The sequence below is a fragment of the Myxocyprinus asiaticus genome, chromosome 13, assembly GCF_019703515.2.
Source record: "Myxocyprinus asiaticus isolate MX2 ecotype Aquarium Trade chromosome 13, UBuf_Myxa_2, whole genome shotgun sequence".
Classification (NCBI taxonomy): Eukaryota; Metazoa; Chordata; class Actinopteri; order Cypriniformes; family Catostomidae; genus Myxocyprinus; species Myxocyprinus asiaticus.
Window position 1 is genome coordinate 19402105 of NC_059356.1, and position 20367 is coordinate 19422471.

The window sequence follows — 20367 nt, forward strand, 5'->3', positions numbered from 1 at the left end:
ATTGTCATTTGTTTCATTTAATATTTAGTCCTTTCAGATGGAAAACATTTATACATATAAATATCCAAAATGCATTTGAACAGCGGTAAAACACTTTCTTATGATGTGTTACATTTATACAAGCAGACAGATGAGTAAGTTTGAAGTAAGTTTGGAGCAGAAGAAATAGAAATAAATGTTGTAAAAATTGTCATCTTTACACTAAGCTAAAATGCTATTTCTAGCCATTTTGCATGCACGTTACCAGGCACGATCATATTTTTTTTTATCAAGAAAATTCACGTTAGATCATAATTTCTTTTTTTCTAGTAAGACATTTGAAATTGGGCAAACATTTTATTCTTGATGATAATTTTTGTATTGTTTTCCTGTGGAAATATCTAAAAATCATTAAAACAAGATCAATTTGATTTATCTTGTTTTAGAAACAACACTGCACAAGATATTTAGGTTTTTCAGAGAATGTATTTTTTAACGTGTATTTTGTCTTACTGTACTGGAAGAGTTTTTATAGTCAAAACAACTGAAAAAATCTACCAGTGCTGAAGAAGTAATCCAAAGAATTTAGAATATGTTACTGGCCTTGTGTAATCTAAAGGAATACGTTACAAATTACATTTTACAGCATGTATTCTGTAATCTGTAGTGGAATACATTTCAAAAGTAACCCTCCCAACCCTGTAGACACACAAACAGCTTTCTTTTTAGTAAATCTGACTGAATCCAGATGATTAAATGTCACTTTGAAGTTTAAATCTACAGTTTGGGGTTTGGGTTCCATTCTGTTTAGATTCATTACCCAGTTGGTAAATGAGACCTCCCTCTTCATGTGCATCAGATCTCACGACAATCAAGTTTGTAATAATTATCAATAGCTCACTTCCAATAACCATTTTATAATTAATTGCCACCATGGGCATCGCTTTATTGTAAAAACTGGTTTGGGGACAGTTTGTGACATCACAAAGTGGTGAAACGTCTGATTTTTAATTAGGTTATGTGCAGATAATGTCAAACAATCTTTGACTGTTTTGATAAATAGTCATTCTTTATGGCCAATTCAAGTGCTTTAAGAAATATTTCACATGATTAATTTGATAACTTGATCTATACATGTAACATTGTTAGTACTGGGATTTTGTTTGTCAGTGGAAAAATACATGGATCAGAACAACAATAACCTAGGTGACTGATTGGTCTCATGGTAAAGTTTTAGGCTCTCGTTCCAGGAGATCCAGGTTTTAATCTGCCCTAAAACAGCTTTTTATTTTAATAAATGAATATTGCATCTGTACACAGGAACAAATTTGTTTGTATTGTGCTTTGCAGTTTAACTGGAAAGGGGTGCAAGCTGCAGAACAGCAGAGTGAGTAACCAGTTGTCTGATGTTCTATTATGCACAATTATAAGTCCAGATGTTCATGTAAGTAGTTATAACTTACATGATATGGCTTATGTGATAGTCATAGAATGACTATTAGCTGTTTGCACAATGTTAACAAGCTAAGTAAAATAACGGTGCTATACATTCTATGGGGGTTTTGTCTTTATTCTTCTTTCAAGAGGGACATTTGTCATAATTCACAGTGGTGATGGGAAGTCCAAAATAAATAAATAAATAAAAACTTCAGCGGTTCTTTTATGTCATCACATAATACTGTCACTAGTACATAATTCTAAAATTCCGGTCTCAAGGTAATCATGGTTAAACATTCAAATAAAGCCAAGTGTGAATGTGTATTGCTGATTATTACATTTTATTCAATTAAGTTATAATAAGTGTCAGTACATGAACCACGGAGAGAGATGCAAACACAGAATAGTTCATGACAGAACACCCCCCCCCCCAACTGGGGCATCTCCTGACACCCAAATGAAAAGGATGAACCTGAGGAAGGGATATCAGGCGGATGGCTGGAGCAACATGGGAAGTCTAACAGATGGTCAAGAGACCATGGAGGAGCTGGCATATGGTCCGTTGGTTTGGGAGGTGGCTCCAGGAAGGGAGCAGGATCAGGAAATGAAGACTCTTGGGAAGGAGGCAGAGACGGAGGTAGATCCTGTGTCGGAGCGGGCGATGCCTCAGGAGGAACTGGGAAGGGCGTCTGTAGGGAAGAGGCCTCAGGAGGTGGAGCCATAGGCAGATCCAGAGGTAGAGCCTCAGGAGGAGGAGGAGGGTCAGGGACTTGAGACTCAGGAAGTGGAGCCGGAGGCGGAGCGGGTGGAGCCACTGGAGGAGGAGTCTCAGGAGGAGCGGTCAGAGCCGCCGAAAGACTCAGACGGTGGACTGGGAAATGACCTCCATGGCCGTGGGCACTGGCAGTGACAGGGAAACTGCCTCCATAGCCATGGGCACTGGCAGTGACAGGGGAATGGCCTCCGTGGTTGTGAGCACAGGCAGTGATAGGGGAATGACCACCATGGCCGTGAGCACTGGCAGCAACTAGGAAATTACCTCCATGGTCATGAAAACAGGCAGAGACAGGGAAACGGCCTCCATAATCATGGGCACTGGCAGTGACAGGGGAACAGCCTCCGTGGTCGTGAGCACAGGCAGTGATAGTGGAACGACCTCCATGGCCATGAGCGCTGGCAGCAATTGGGGAGTAGGAGCCCTTTTCCTCCTCCTCCTTCAGATGGCCGTGAGCACTGCTGTGGGAGGCTTTGAAGGCGGAGCCGTGGGAGGCTCGAGGGGCAGGCGAGGCTTGCAACGCTGGCTCTGGGACAGACGAGGCTTCAGGATCTAGCTCGTTGGCCATGGCAGGCTTGGGCACTGGCCCGTTGGTCGTGGAAGGCCTGGAGGAAGGAGCCGTGGAAGGCCTGGAGGAAGGAGCCGTGGACACTACATGGTTTATGGGCTGTGATGGCAGGCTCAGAAGATGAAGAGTGTGGGGCCACTGGAGCAGGAAGCAGAGGGGCCTTCATTGAGAGGTAATGGCTTGCCAGCATTTCTTGCACATATTCCTGAAATGAAAGGTTCCCCATCTCCAGAAGAGCTGTACTCTGGTGGTATCCAAGTCCCATACCATAGATGGATTTCAGGTAGGTGTCAGTTATTGTGGTTGTCACAGCGAGTTGATAAAACTTTACAGAATATTCCAGAAGAAGAAGATTTTGCCTGAACAGCTCCACCAGATCCTTGTCCTCGGTCGGTTCTTCTGCTGGGTTCATATTTGGGTCTAGTCTTCTGTCAGCACATGAACCACGGAGAAAGACACAGTCGAGCCCAAATGTAGAGTTTATTCAAGATGAAGACAATGAAAGATAATAACAAAATGAACGGCTTTAGCTCAAGGTACAATAGACGAGAATAGACATCAAATAACTGAACATGAAGAGTATAAATAGAGGTACAAATGATGTTTAACACAAAACAGCTGAACACAATGATGATGGAGGACAGGTGAGGATGATAACAGTGCATCTTGGGAAATGTAGTGAAGAAGGTGATTTCAACATAAGAGTCTCTAGAAGAAAACAAGGGGAAACACAGAATTGTTTGCGACAATAAGGGTGTTTATTGTCATCAGTGTTTCATTCTGTGATCCTGCAGGTCAAATAGCCAATGACTGACAAATATTGATTACATGTTTGATAAGTTTCCTACATTTAAGGGGCCGTTTACACGACAACGTTTTCAACTAAAAACGGAAAACTTTTTATGCGTTTTGGCTGTTTGTTTACACAACAATGCCGTTTTGGGGCCTGAAAACACAAACGTTTGAAAATGGGTTTCAGAGTGCAAGTTTTTGAAAACTGTGCCGTTATCGTCTCCATGTAAACATACAAAAACGATGCGCATGCGTATTACGTGCTATATAAAGAATGATGGATTGATAGGCATCAATTTGAGATATTTAATTATCAATATGAATACTGGTGTCTGTGCAAATAACAATAATCAACAATTTATTCATTTGGATTGTTCTGTATGGAGTGTGAACATTGTACAGTAGGCAGAACCTGCAATTTGAAAATTTTGAAATTAATGTATGGATTCATATGGGAAAAAATGTATTTGTATTTTAAATGTTACTTATTTATTTACTTAATTTTATTTGATGCTTATGTATATAGCCTATAGACAGAGATGTGATGCCATGTACAGTATTCAATAAGGCAGTGAAAATGCATGTTAGATCCATTGTATACAAGACCTCTCTCCATCAGAAGATATCCATATATCAGAGTTCATCTGATATCCAAAACCAATCAACATCAACAGATTGTTATGTTAACTTACTCTCCTACCAGCCCAAGAGTCAGCAGGGGGAATACAGAAGAAGGCAGGAGACGAAGTGATGGTAAAAATGAGCAGAGTTTATTGAATAATCTTGAGAATTCAGTCTATAGGCATGCGTGCGAGACATTCAAAACTACAATGGCGGACTACAGGACTGTGTTTGTGCTGCTCAAGATTTTGAGTTAATTGATTCTTCTCCAGCAAAGTATTTGTAATAATAAAGCAACCTCATCGTCCATCCAGACAAAATTGCTCGATGCTTTCGCCATCTTCATTGTTTGTATTCATTGCTCTGTAGAAGAATGCTTATGTGCACAGGCACGTAGTGTTTCTTTAAAAAGTGACATCGCCAACTACTGGCCTGGCATGCATAATACAGCGTTTTTAGTCGTTTTCGCGGATCCATGTGAACGGGGATCGTTTTGACAATGTTGTCATCTGTACGCGAAACTTTTCCAAAATGCAAAGGAAAAATGTTTCCGTTTTTAGTATATCATTGTCATGTAAACTTTTTTCACTAAAAGCACCCAACACAGACACTGAAGCACATATAAATAGAATAAAAGAGAATAAAGATTACTCACCAGAAACCATGATTTAGCTTAACAACTTAAAATATAATCTGCATGCACAACAAACAATAGTAAACAACAGGTTTTTGGTTCAATAACCAATAAATAATAATAATAATAATAATAATAATAATAATAATAATAATAATAATAATAATAATTAAAGCCGTAAGCAGTGATGAACGGGCCCTCACACCCTGGTGCACGTTGGGGCTGCTGTGCCAGGGGAATGTCACTCCAATTTTTTTTTTCATTTTTTAGCACTTAAATGTTGTTAAGAATGTATCACAGTGTAAAACATGTCATTTGCTGTTGCAAGTAGATGGCGCTATGACTATAACTGAATATTGGCACTTAAGTGTATTCAGGCCAGGACTCTTATAAAACATGTAAAGTTTGGAGCAGATTGGACTTTTTATGTTTGAGATATAACAACTTCCTGTTTCATGGCGAAACATCGAACTTTGTCAGGACACCACAGACATGCCGTTCAAAGAAAACTCAAAAGCGTCGTAATTTAGCATCGCCAAGGCCTTTAGATTAGACTGACCGAATATGATGTTGATCTGATTTAATCTCTAGGAGGAGTTTGTTAAAGTACGAGGCCTGGAAATGGCAAAAACTGAGCAAAAATCATAATGGCTGACTTCCTGTTGGGTTTAGGATATGGTTCTAAGAGACTTTTTTGTATGTGTTGACATGTTACATATGCCTACTGATTTTCTTACTTGTAGGTGAAACATGGCGTGAGGGCTGCTTCGTTGAAATTTTGTAGGTGGTGCTATCGAGCAAATTTGCAACACTTAATTCTAAAACCTGTATCAGAAGTAAATGTTCACCACCTTTGAGGTGTGTGCAAAGATTCATGATCTTTCGAGCATGTTTAGGCCTCAAAAATATGATTAGTTTCACATCGAACTTTGTCAGGCCGCCACGGACACGCCCTTCAACGAAAACTCAAAAGCTTCACAATTTAACATTACCAAGGCCATTGGATTAGACTGACTGAATATGATATTGATCTGATTAAATCTCTGAGAGGAGTTTGTTAAAGTACAAGACCTGGAATTAGCTGTTGTCAGTAGGTGGCGCTATGACTATAACTGAATACTGGCATATAGAAGTGTTCAGGCCGGGACTCTTATAAAACATGTAAAGTTTGGAGCAGATTGGACATTTTATATTTGAGTTATAACAACTTCCTGTTTCATGGCAAAACATCGACCTTTGTCAGGCCGCCACGGACATGATATTCAAAGAAAACTCAAAAGCTTCACAATTTAGCATCGCCAAGGATTTTAGATTAGACTGACTGAATATGATGTTGATCTGATTAAATCTCTGGGAGACTTTGTTATAGTACAAGACCTAGAATTGGCTGTTGCCAGTAGGTGGTGCTATGACTATAACTGAATATTGGCATGTAGATCTATTCAGGCTGGGACATCAAACATGTGAAGTTTGGGGCAGATTGGACATTGTATGAATGAGTTATAACAACTTCCTGTTTCATGGCGAAACATTGAAATTTGTCAGACTGTCATGGCCACGCCGTGCAGTGAAATTTCAAAAGCTTCACAATTTAGCATCGCCAAGGCCTTTAGATTAGAATAACCAAATATGAAGTAGATCTGATGAAATCTCTAGGAGGAGTTTGTTAAAGAACAAGGCCTGGAAATGGCAAAAACTGAGCAAAAATCGAAGATAAAAATCAAAATGGCTGACTTCCTGTTCGGTTTAGACTTTTTTGTAGGTGTTGGCATGTTACACATGTGTACCTAATTTCGTATGTGTAGGTGAAACGTAGCGTAAAGCGCACATCGTTGAAAGTTTGTAGGTGGCTCTATCGAGCCATTTTGCCACACCTAATTCTGAAACCTTTATCAGATGTAAATTTTTGCCACTTGTGATGCGTGTGCAAAGTTTCATGAGTTTTCGAGTATGTTTAGGCCCTCAAAAATGCGATTCACTTTGGAAAAGACGGAATAATAATAATAAATATAGCTGCAAGCATCGATGATGGGCCCAAGCACCATGGGTCCATTTCCACTTGGTGGCTTTCAGAAAACAAAGCATGATGGACAAAGCAACAACTCAACATTAATGTAAACTTGGACCCTAATCATACAGTGAGTAATAGATTTATGCCATCATTCCAGTTCCTTATCTGTCACTCACTCGACGTTGTGTCGATGTAGTGACACTAGGGGTCACTCTTGGGAGCCCGAGACACCTCTGGTCTTTGATAAAAGGCCAATGAAAATTGGCGAGTGGTATTTGCATGTCACTCCCCCGGACATATGGGTATAAATGGAGCTGGTATGCAACCACTCATTCAGATTTTCTCTTCGGAGCCGAACGGTCATGTTCACTGAGCTGAATTTCTACTGTTCATTCACCTCTGCTGGATCTGATGGCGCATTTCAGCGGCTTCTCCCTCCTCTGCACTGGTGCACTGCAGAGAACGCCCCTGGGTGCTTCGGCAGAAAAAAAGAGAGTATATTTTCTGAAAGAGCTTTTTCCTCTAAAAGAGTATATATCTCTAAAAGATCGGCACACACGGAACGTCTTTTTAAACACATCTTTTTAAAGATGCCTTTCTGATTGTGTGTTATTCCTGGTTGCGGTCGTTATCTCTCAACTTCGGATGGTCATGATCGCTGTCTTTCGTGTCTGGGCGTGACCCACACGGAGGCAGCGTTTGTAGATGGTTCATGTTCTCACTGAGAGAACATGACCATGGCAACGTTGCGGTCGCGGCTTGCTTTCATAAGAAAGCAAGCCACCCCAGCGGCTCCCCGCCTCGGTCCTTCTACCTATGGGTATGAGGCCAGCGCGGCTAGCACTGAGGGCGATTTGGGGACCCCAATGCGATCGCCTCCACCGCGTATCCCCCCGCGGACCTCCCATTCCCCAGCACGCTCTTCTGGCCCAGTCGGGCTTCCGGATGAGTCCGCCGGCTCATCTCACGGCGAGTCAGGCCTCTTGTTCAGAGCCCGCGAAGATGATGATCTCTCAAGTGCAGCATCGGAGAGCGGGCTTGTCCAGTCGGACGCAGAAGCCTCAGCTGGGCTCCCCCCTCGGGGACGATTGCCCAGTCACAGGCTGATGCAGAAATGATGGATATGCTTTCCCGGGCAGCCGCGAGCATCGGGTTAGAGTGGAACCCTCCGCTCTCCCCTGAACCCTTGCAGCTTGATGATTGGTTCCTGGGCTCATGGCGCCGCTCAAAGCAGCTCCAGTGCCTTTCTTCCCAGAAGTGCACGAGGAGCTGATGAAATCGTAGGAGGCACCTTTTACTGCCCCGCCCTGATTCCGCAGTTCCCCCGCCCTCACTACCCTCGATGGCGGGGCGGCCAGGGGCTATACGGCAATTCCCCTGGTGGATAAGGCGCTCACGGTGCACCTATGCCCGCAGAGTGCCGCCACCTGGCGCGGACGCCCTAAGCTCCCATCCAAGCCCTGTAGGTTAACGTCATCCCTGATGGCTGCTGGACAAGCCGCCTCTGCCCTGCACGCCATGGCTGTCCTGCAGGTCCACCAAGCCAAGGCGTTGAAAGAACTGCACGAGGGTAGTTCCACCCAAGATTTGATGCAGGAACTGTGCTCGGCGACCGGCCTCGCTCTCCGAGCGACAAAGGTCACGGTGCGGTCTCTCGGGCGGACGATGGCCACATTAGTGGTCCAGGAGCGCCACCTTTGGCTCAACCTGTTCGAGATGGGTGAGGCCGACAAGACATGGTTTCTTGCTGCCCCCAGTTCCCAGGTTGGCCTATTCAGCGACACCGTCGAGGACTTTGCCCAGCAGTTCTCGGCGGTGAAGCAGCAGAAGGAGGCTATCAAGCACATCTTGCCCCGGCACGGCTCAAGATCTCGCACCCCTTCTGCTCGTCACCAAGGGCGTCCCCCTGTGGTGACTGCACCGGGTCCACCGCAGCCCTCCCCTTTGGCCCGGCCCCAGCGTGGAGCCCACCGCAGGAAGCAGATGCTACCCGTCTCACAGTCGGCCCACGGAGGTCATCAAAGCGCTCCTGAGACGGGCGACCCAGGGAGGACAAAACCCACTCACCTGGAGCTGGTAAGAAGACCACTCCATCCCCCAGTGGAGGGCCGGGTGGAAAATCTTTTGTTGCCTTTTTGTTTGATTTTTCCGCATGCCCAAGTGGCTGCGGTACCCAACAGTTCAGAAAAAGAGCGGTTTCCTTCCTCCGTGAGTCACATACCCGGTGTGCATGGTCTTCATCACGACTACCGTCCACGGGTTTTTCCTTGCAGGATTCGCACTCCAGCGGTGGTCTTCCTGCCCCTGAGTGCCCAGCTGTGGCACACAGCTGCCCCCGATGTGGCAGTCTCCACGGGTTACGAGGACAGGCCTCTTCCTCCCTGTCCCAGGCTGTTCCGGGGGTGGTCACAAGGAGCCAGGTTAGTGCTTTGATGTCCCTAGACTTACCACGGCCACGATGTGGTGTGGCACCTCGAGCTCCACCCCACCGCGAGGCCCCACCTGCCGTATGTCCGACAACATTGTCCCCTTGATCCCCCTTGCACGGAACTTGGATGCGTGGCTTGCGCTTTCCAATCTGTCGCGATGGCTGATCCAGACCGTCCGACTCGGCTACACTATTCAGTTTGCCAGGCGCCTGCCCAGGTTCAGCGGTATCCACTTCACCTTGGTCAAGGACGAAAACACTGCTACCTTGCATGCGGAGATCGCTACCCTCCTACGGAAGGGCGCAATAGAACCTGTCCCTCCAGCCGAGATGAAGAAGGGGTTTACAGCCCCTACTTCATCGTACCAAAAAAGGCGGTGGGTTGCGGCCAATCTTGGACCTGCGAGTACTGAACCGGGCCTTACACAGACTCCCGTTCAAGATGCTGACGCAAAGACGCATTCCTGCGAGCGTCCGGCATCATGAATGGTTCATGGCGGTAGACCTGAATAACGCGTACTTCCATGTCTCGATCCTTCCTTGACATAGACCCTTCCTGCTGTTTGCATTTGAGGGTCAGGCGTATCAGTACAAAGTCCTCCCTTTCGGCCTATCCCTGTCTCCTCGCGTCTTCACGAAGGTCGCAGAGGCAGCCCTTGCCCCGTTAAGGGAGGTGGGCATTTGCATTCTCAACTATCTCAACGACTGGCTAATCCTAGCTCACTCTCGGGACATGTTGTGCGCACACAGGGACTTGGTGCTCTCACACCTCAGCCGACTAGGGCTTCGGGTCAACTGGGAAAAGAGCAAGCTCCTCCCGGTTCAGAGCATCTCTTTTCTCAGTTTGGAGCTGGACTCAGTCTCTTTGACAGCGGTCCTTACGAACGAGCTTGCCCAGTCGGTGCTGGCCTGTTTGAAGGCGTTCAAACAGAAAACAGCGGTTCCACTGAAACATTTTCAGAGGCTCCTGGGACATATGGCATCCTCAGCACTGGCTTCAGACTTGAGTCCCGAGATGGGCATGGCGCCACGGGACACATTGCGTGGTCATCACGCCGGTCTGTCACTGTGTTTTCAGCCCTTGGACCAACCTCTTGTTTCTACGGGCAGGTGTTCCCCTAGAACTGGTCTCCAGGTGTGTCGTGGTCACGACGGAGGCCTCCAAAACGGGCTGGGGCGCTGTTTGCATTGGGCACGCAGCCGCCGGCCTGTGGACGGGCCCGCGACTGCATTGGCACAACAACTGCCTCGAGTTGTTGGCAATTCTGCTCGCCCTGTGGAGGTTTTGGCCGTTGATCCAGCACAAGCATGTGTTAGTTCGGACAGACAACATGGCAATGGTAGCATATGTCAACCGCCAAGGTGGTCTGCGCTCTCGTTGTATGTCACAACTCGCCCGCCGTCTCCTCTGGAGTCAGCAGCACTTCAAGTCACTGCGAGCCACTCACATCCCGGGCAACCTCAACACTACAGCGGACGCGCTGTCACAGCAGGTTACCTTCAGGGGAGAGTGGAGACTCCACCCTCAGGTGGTCCAGTTGATTTGGAGTCGATTTGGATGGGCACAGGTGGACCTGTTTGCCTCCCAAGAATCCTCCCACTGCCCACTCTGGTACGCCCTGAGCGAGGCCCCCCTTGGCATAGACGTGCTGGCACACAGCTGGCCCCCTGGCCTGCGCAAATATGCGTTTCCCCCAGTGAGCCTACTTGCACAGACCCTGTGCAAGGTCAGGGAGGACGAGGAGCAGATCATCCTGGTAGCACCCTACTGGCCCACCCAGACATGGTTCTCGGACCTCACGCTCCTCGCGACAGCACCCCCCCTGGCGAATTCCCCTGAGGAAGGACCTTCTTTCTCAGGGACGGGGCACCATCTGGCACCCGCAACCAGTCCTCTGGAATCTCCATGTCTGGCCCCTGGACGGGACCTGCGGTGGAAGACACGATCACTCAGGCTAGGGCCCCTTCTACGAGGCACCTGTATGCCTTTAAGTGGCATCTGTTCACTAAGTGGTGTTCTTTCCGACGGGAAGACCCCCAGAGATGCGCAGTCAGATCAGTGCTTTCCTTCCTGCAGGAGAGGTTGGAAGGGAGGCTGTCCCCTTCCACCTTGAAGGTATACGTTGCCGCCATAGCAGCACACCACAATGCAGTCGACGGTAAGTCCTTAGGGAAGCACGACCTGATCATCAGGTTCCAAAGACACGCCAGGAGGTTAAATCCCTCCAGACCACGCCTCGTTCCCTCATGGGACCTCTCTGTAGTTCTTCAGGGTCTACAGAGAGCCCCATTTGAGCCTTTGCAGTGAGCCAAGCTTAAGGCACTCTCCTTGAAGACTGCCCTCCTGACTGTGCTCACTTCCATCAAGAGGGCAGGAGACCTGCAAGCGTTCTCTGTCAGTGAAACGTGCCTGGAGTTCGGTCCGGGCTACTCTCATGTGATCCTGAGACCCCAACCGGGATATGTGCCCAAGGTTCCCACGACCCCTTTTAGGGACCAGGTGGTGAACCTGCAAGCGCTGCCCCAGGAGGAGGCAGACCCAGCCATTGCTGTGTCCGGTGCACACTTTACGCATCTATTTGGATCGCACGCAGAGCTTTAGGATCTCTGAGCAGCTCTTTGTCTGATTTGGTGCACAGTGGAAAGTAAGCACTGTCTCCAAGCAGAGGATCGCCCACTGGCTCATTGACACCATAACTATGGAATATCACGCCCAGGACATGCTGCCCCTGGTAGGGCCATGAGCCCATTCTACCAGGGGTGTAGCAGCCTCCTGGGCCCTGGCCAGTGGTGCCTCTCTAACAGACAATTTCAGAGCAGCAGGCTGGGCAACACCCAACACCTTTGCAAGGTTCTACAACCTCTGGGTGGAACCTATTTCGTCCCAGATAGTGGCATGCAATACAAGCGGATAATCCCGGGATAGCCGGCCGGGTGTATCGCTTGCACATAGCGCCTTCCACCTCCTTTTGAGCTGAAGAGGCAGTCGAATTTTTGGAGAGACTCGCTGCCGGCCCAGTACACATGCTAACTAAGAGTCCTGTTCTGGGGTAGGTGCTCCACATGTGGCAGTTCCCTGTAAGGCTAACCCTATGCGATGTATATCTTCTGCTAATTTGTTTCCCTGTTGGCAAACTGTGTCTTCCTTGGGCAGATCCCCTCTGCCCCAGCCTCCATGTTTTTAGTAACTTCTCCCCCGTTGGGTAGGATCTACCTTGAAGACTCTCCACATGGTCGGAAAGACCCTTCTTTGGGTGAGGTGTGGTCTCCACGGTGTCTTCCCCTTGGGAGGGACACCCTCCGACTAGACCTGGTGGCCCAGTCAGATAATCTCCCTTCTTTTTTAGGGAGTGGGAAAAAAGAAGGGGAAAAGAGGCCACGACTGGGTTAGCCTGTCTCTATCTTTTGGGTAGTTGACCTGTCCCCAAAGGGCCGTTCGACACTCATAAATATGTTGGGGGAGGTTATGTGTCGACCTGGTTTGCTGGCTACGAGGCACACAGTGGTCTGCCTGCCACACACCACCAGTTCACGTAACACAGTTCAGCCAGTTGTGGCGTTTTGTATAGGGACACCTAGTGTCACTACATCGACTCAACGTCGAGTGAGTGACAGATAGGGAATGTCATGGTTACTTGTGTTACCTCCGTTCCCTGATGGAGGGAACGAGATGTTGTGTCCCTCCTGCCACAACGCTGAACTACCCGCTGAAATGGCCGGACCTTGTCTCAGCTCCTCAGCATAAAACCTGAATGAGTGGTTGCATACCAGCTCCTTTTATACCCGTATGTCCGGGGGAGTGGCATGCAAATACCACTCGCCAATTTTCAATGGCCTTTTGTCAAAGACCAGAGGTGTCTCGGGCTCCCAAGTGTGACCCCTAGTGTCACTACATAGACACAATGTCTCGTTCCCTCCATCAGGGAATGGAGGTTACACAAGTAACCATGACGTTTGACTGCAACTTCACAAAATGTTCCATCAGCAGTGTTTAAACAATTTAAGCAATTTGGGTAAATGTAAGAGAACTTTTTCAAAGTCTGTTATAAGTGCCACACTTCCTGCTGCCAGTTGGTGGCACTATGACAGTGACCAACAGTAGCCACATCCATGTGATTAACCCCCAAGAAAAAACATACAACTCAATTTTAATGTAAATCACACAATGCACGCAGAAGAAATGAGACTATCTTTGCCATTCATTTAGTGAATCGCCATGGCAACACTGTTCGATATTTAAAAATCTGTTCACAATTTTTCATCTTCGATGTCTTGGCATAATGTTGTCTAAATGTGGTGACAGTCTCATGAATAACCATTCAGAGAATCTATCTATTTTTAAAATTATGCTAACTGATTAATTTGACATTTTTGTTATAATTTAATATAATTCTATATTGAAATATAGAAATATAGAAATATGTAGATCTAAAGATTATATTGTAATGAAGTTATTTACCATTTTTATTTATCCATAAACCGGCTTTAAATTAAATTAACAAATGTAATTCATGGCACTAGGTGTTAAGGTAGTCTAAGTAGATTTTAATATGAGCACAGAAGTCATTTAGGTTTGTAATTTTGTTGCAATTCTGTTGTTGTATTTTATTTTTCTCTGTGCACTGTCAAAATAAATGAAGTACATTAACTTTGAGTCTGCATTCATTATTCATACACACAACTGTTTAAATAGCCTCTAAATTAATGTAGGGCAAATGAGGACATAAATAAGTTTAGAATGCTACATGTTCACCCATAGAATAATTATTCAAAGCATAAATTACCAACTGGTTACCAACAAACAACTATTTGTCATGGTTCCAGCACTTGTGCCGGCTCATACTGTTGTATGTTTTTCTCTCTCCCTCGTGTCTCACAGGTAGAGATGGCACGCGATCAGCGTTTCCATGGGAACGGTGATCGATGTCGGGGAGATGCTGATCACAGCAATGATTTACTCACCTGTTACCATCTGCTTCACTCTGATTGCACTCCCTACTTATTCCTTGTGTCACCTCGTTATTTGCCTGTTTATGGTTAACTGTTATGTTAACCGTGCTCTCTCGTGTAGTTGGAGCATGCTCGTGTGTCTGTTGGTTGCCCCCCTGTAGAGGTGCGGTTACCTTCCTGCTTGCCATCACCCTCGCTAGTTCTGTGCGCAGTTCATGTGGAGGAGGATTCCTCGGTCTCTGCCCACGTCTCGGGGAAAATATCATCTGGGCTTTGCTTCGCAAAACACCAACTTCAACAGATTCTCTTTGGATTGTTCCTGACTTCCACAAAGCACACTTATCATACGAACACACACTTCACTAGCCCATTGCGGCTCGCTGGATTTCAGCCTTCTGCAGCCGGCGCCAGGTGCGCCTTATCTTGACATTGAGAATTTTGTTAATAAAACCATTGAACCGTCATCTTTGCTTTTGCGTCCTTTGTTCCCTTCGTGACATTATTGAACCACGACCTTGCCACAACGTTGTCATGACGGACTGGCACCGCTCCAAAGTTATGTTGTGGCAGCGAATACAGAAATTTCACTTTTCCATTTGTCACAACATAATCAGTTACATTGCCACAACTAAAGTTTGGTCATCAAATTACGGTATTGTTAGGAAATGGCCATGTAATTTGACTAGCTGGAATTACAAAATGGCTGAATTTGCTGCTGCTTTTTTCAAATTTTGCACTGCAATTTTCTGCAATTTTTGGGGTAGTTTAGCAGCGAAAACTCACAAATCATCATTATATACCTATGTAATTGTGTTAATTACATGTTAAATGCAATTACATGTAAATATTTTAGTGCATAATAACTGGATATGCAGTTAGCAACCCAAAAAAATAAATAAATAAAAAAAATGCACACAAAAACAACATACATTTAAGTGAAAGCTGTGGGTATTGAAATACACTTAATTCTTTTTGTATTACAATTTTCTCCTCAGAGAATGCAATGAAACTTGTCTAGGCCTTCAGTGCGATTCATGCCATTAAGAAAACACAGTTTCACAATGAATAAGATGCCGTATGCCCATCATATATTATGTGGCAGTCAACTAATAATACCAATTGACATTTTAAAAACACGTCCATCCAAGAAAGCCAGAACCAAGGAGGTCTAATACAAAGAAAAAGCTCTCTAATAATATTTGCGATTTCAATTTTGTTTGCAATAAATTTTGTTTCGTCAGGGTACACGGTTACTTTTCAAAACTTGATCCAACACTGAATGCTCCAGCAGCCTAATTTACACTTGGAAAACTCCTGATGTTGCTATAACAATGCAAAAAGCACTTACCAATTTACTTAGAGTGAAAATGTGCAGTAACAAATAGTAAAGAATGGGCAAGTGTGATCAAACTTTCATACAGAGTTCTAGTCTTACACTGAGGGGCCATTCACATTGAGCGCATTTGTGTCCGTCTGCGCTGTTTTAAATATGATTTCAATGTAAACGTGCGCTAGATAGACGTCTTTGACAGCTTGTTTATGTTTTTAGACGCCATGTCAAGTTAAAAAGAACTTAAACTGTGAAACGTGTCGAGTCAAGACACATACGTTTTGCTCTTTTGTGGCACTGCGTGCAATTTTAGTGAAAAAACAAATGCATTTAAGCATGTGAACGGCACGTTGCATAAGAGGTTAAAGGTTCTAATCCATCCATATAAAGCTATATGTTTTAATTAACAAAGATTGCATCTGCACCTCAGTTAATGTATATAATGAGTGGGGACACATTTGTTTGCATTTTTCTATGGGATTCGACTGGAAAAGAGCTCAAACTCAAATGCGGGGTTAGTTGTCACACACGTGGTTTAAATGTTTCCACACATGCTGGTAAGATGAAACTTCATTGTTTACTTGTTGTCATATCAACACTGCGTAGATAAAAAAAAAAATTATAAAAAATAAAATAAAAAATCCGCTCTGGGAATTTGCGCGAGAGCATCGGTGACCAAGATGGCACAGCTCACGAACCCCCATGGCACAACAGAGCCATGAAACACTCGATTTATGTAGGAAGGAAACACACTGCATGCCGGCGCTGCACATTAACAATCAGATCACCTGGTTACCCCACACCTGAGAGCGATTAAGAGAGAGAGAGATAAAGACAAAACACACGCTCCACACACACAATCAATATGGCCGAGAAGGCAATCACAATGGGGGACATATTTCGCTTTTCTATTTCCTGGAAAAGAACGCGAGCTGCAGAAAAAACTGCTGACACTAAACAACATTGATAACAGCCAAAACAAACATTTATCATAATTCAAAATAACACATTCCAGCGCCGGATCGGCAATCAAAACATACACAGATCAAATGAATCAAACTCCATCTCAAGAACTGGAAATGTTTAACACATGAAATGAGAAATATAATTAACTGAAGAACGAAGTTACACATACTTCATATACATACCATACAAAACATGGATCCCTTCTAAACAGGACACCAAATATCTTCTGTTATTTTGGGAATCATTCATGGAGCTTGTATGCCCTCTATTGGACATATTTTGTAATTGCCACTCATTACATATACACATTATGACAGTTTTCTATTATTTGTACATTTAGGTTGATATTTTTATTATATTTTATTTATTAAAAAAATAAGACATATGTTTATTAACAATAAACTTTAAAAACCAAGCTTACCAAATACCTCAAAACATGTGAATATGCACAAAAAGGAATGATGAGATTTAATCAGTAACAGTATTTAAGATATCAAGAATCCTTTCAGAATTCTAAATCTGTCTTGATATTATTCTAAAATCTTTTGAAGCAATTCAGGTTAACATAATAGGGATATTTCAAAGTCTGTTAAAAGTGACATACTTCCTTCCGCCAGTTGGTGGCACTATGGCCGTGACCCACAATAGCCACATCAATGTGATCAGCCTGCAAGGACAAACATTTGGCTCAATTTTTATATAAAATCACGCCATGCATGCAGAATATATGAGACATTTCCTTATTCCATTTTTTTGACGTTATTTTATCGCTTCGCCATGGCAACTCTCTCTCTCTCTCTCTCTCTCTCTCTCTCTCTCTCTCTCTCTCTCATATATATATATATATATAATAATAATCCTTAGAAGAACAATAGGGCTCCGCACTTTCAGTGCTTGGGCCCTAATAATCCTTAGAAGAACAGTAGGGCTCCGCACTTTCAGTGCTTGGGCCCTAATAATAATCCTTAGAAGAACAATAGGGCTTTGCACTTTCAGTGCTTGGGCCCTAATTAAAGCTGCAAACAGCGATGAAATGGCCCTCGCACCCTGGTACACGTTGGGGCTGCTGTGCCAACTCCCTGTGGTGACCATGATTTTTATGGCGTATATTTGTTCATAACTCAACATTTAAAACAATTGCACATAATCGGTGATTTCTCAATGTATTACTGAAGATAGAGAAAATAAATGACATCAAATGAAATATCAATCATTTTTTAACTATACATCAAAACAAGGCACTTCCTGTTGCCAGTAGGTGGCGCTATGACTATAACTTAATATTGGCATGTAGGTGTATTCAGGCTGGGACTGTTATCAAACATGTGAAGTTTTGGGCAGATTGGACATTGTATGTTTGAGTTACAACAGCTTCCTGTTTCATGGCGAAACATCGCACCTCGGTGCTCGGGCCCTAATAATAATAATAAACGGGAGCAGATACAATAGGGTCCTCGCACCTCGGTGCTAAGGCCCTAATTAAAGCTGCAAGCAGTGATGAACGGGCCCTCGCACCCTGGTGCACATTGGGGCTGCTGTGCCAGGGGAACGGCATTCAATTTTTGTAGCACTTTTTAGCACTTTTTATGTTATAATGTATTTCATTCTTCAGGTCATGTATTTGTATGTAATTTTGAGAGGACAGGAGAGTTCATTTAAAGGCTTTTATTTCACAACAAATTTTATCAAAGATACGGAAATAACATCAGAATAATGATACTGACATATAGCCTGACAGAATCTTATATCACAGCAGATATTTAAACAAGACAATGCGTTTTTCTCAGGCAGTTTAGTAGGCCTACTTCAGCTGCATCTGACTGGAAAATTAATTTTTCCTGAGGTAAGACACTTATTACTTCACAACAAATACAACTTTTATAACTATACATCAAAACATGCCACTTCCTGTTGCCAGTACATGTTGCTATGACTATAACGTAATATTGGCATGTAGGTTTATTCAGGCCGGGACTGTTATCAAACATGTGAAGTTTGGGGCAGATTGGACATTGTATGTTTGAGTTACAACAACTTCCTCTTTCATGGTGAAACATCGAAATATGCCAGGCCGCCACGGACATGCCGTGCAGCGAAAATTCAAAAGCTTCGCAATTTAGCATCGCCAAGGCCTTTAGATTAGAATAACCAAATATGAAGTAGATCTGATTTAATCTCTAGGAGGAGTTTGTTAAAGTACGAGGCCTGGAAATTGCAAAAATGGCTGACTACCTGTTGAGTTTAGGGCATGGGTCCAAGAGACTTTTTTGTTACACATGTGTACCGATTTTTGTACGTGTAGGTGAAACGTAGTATAAAGCGCAAATCGTTGAATGTTTGTAACTGCCGCTATCAAGCCATTCTGCCACACCTAATTCTGAAACTCATATCAGATGTAAATTTTCACCACTTCTGATGCGTGTGCAAAGTTTCATGAGTTTTTGAGTATGTTTAGGCCCTCAAAAATGTGATTCATTTGGGTGAAAAGAAATGCACGCCTAGAAGAACAATAGGGTCCTCGCACCATCGGTGCTCAAGCCCTAATAATAAATACAAAATAACAGAAATTGATTGTTTTTTTTTTTTTTTTTTTTTTTTTTGTGTGTGTGTGTGTGTCAAAAATAACACAAAAACAAACATCTGTAGGTTTATAATTTTTTTTTCAGCTACTGCCATTATCGTCTCTACTCATAGCAAGTCCTTGGTAAACAGTTAGTGGGATTGACTCATTTGGTTCTTTTTGAGTGGGACAGTTTGACATGCTGTGTAGCCAGTAAGAGTCCTTCAGCTGCATATCTTTTCTCATCATTCCGGAGATAAAGTTCGATTCAGCTTGATTTTGTGAGAATTTGCTGAGAATCGGTTCAAAAGAATGATTCGTTCAAGAATTGGACATCATTATTTCACAGTAAGACAAGATTGATGTTGAAGTCAATCATAAAGTCAGCAGCATTAGACAAAATAGTATAATAAACAAATATTGCTTTGTACCCTATTATTGGGGATGAGGAAATTACTTTTACCCTTACCTCCCCAAGTCACACAATATTAAATGCAATATGCTGCTTTAAAAATGCTATAAAACACAGGGCATTTTTTGCTTGTGTAATGTTGTTGAATGCAGACACAAACAATAAAAGACCCTATAATGATTTTAAATTTACATAAAAAGGAGGAACCCATACACATCTACAGGCAGTTAAACCAATGCAGTGTTCCAGTAGTATCCGGAAACGAAGACAGCTGCCTCATCAATGGCTAAACAGACAGCATTTTCATTTAAATGTACGGTGGCAAAGAAACTGATTTCAGATAAGCTTCCATGGCACCTAGATGACATCCTACTTCCATGTACTGCATTTTTAAGCTTTCTGAAGCAGCTGGCCATTTGTGATTACAAATGAAAAAGGTGACTGGTTGGGCATATGGAATGCCTCTTGTATCTTGGTCCCGAAAACCTTCAAGAGGCCCTATCAGACCCATGCACACAGTGCGCCTCTATGCCCTTGGAGGTGTGGTGAATAACGTTACTATGTTATCTCCGTCTGGGACTACATCTAGGGTGCATAAGAGGTAATGTATGGCTGCAGATGTGGCAAGGGCACCCCCGCCTAAAAAGAGCTCTAAGTCCCGTTCCACTGCCTTGTTGAGCAGAAGAGCAGATGAACTCTCAGCTGACACGTCCCAGATGGAACATCTACTGATGCAATAGCAGCCTGTTCCAGGGACACAACCCACTGCTTCACCTGCTCCCAACTCTGCGTTACAGCTTGGGACAGATAAATATGACAATGAGGACAAAGGGGATGATGATGCTGTCTCTATAGCTGCTACTAATTATTTTTTCACTCCAGAGGAAACTGAGACTTTAAGCTT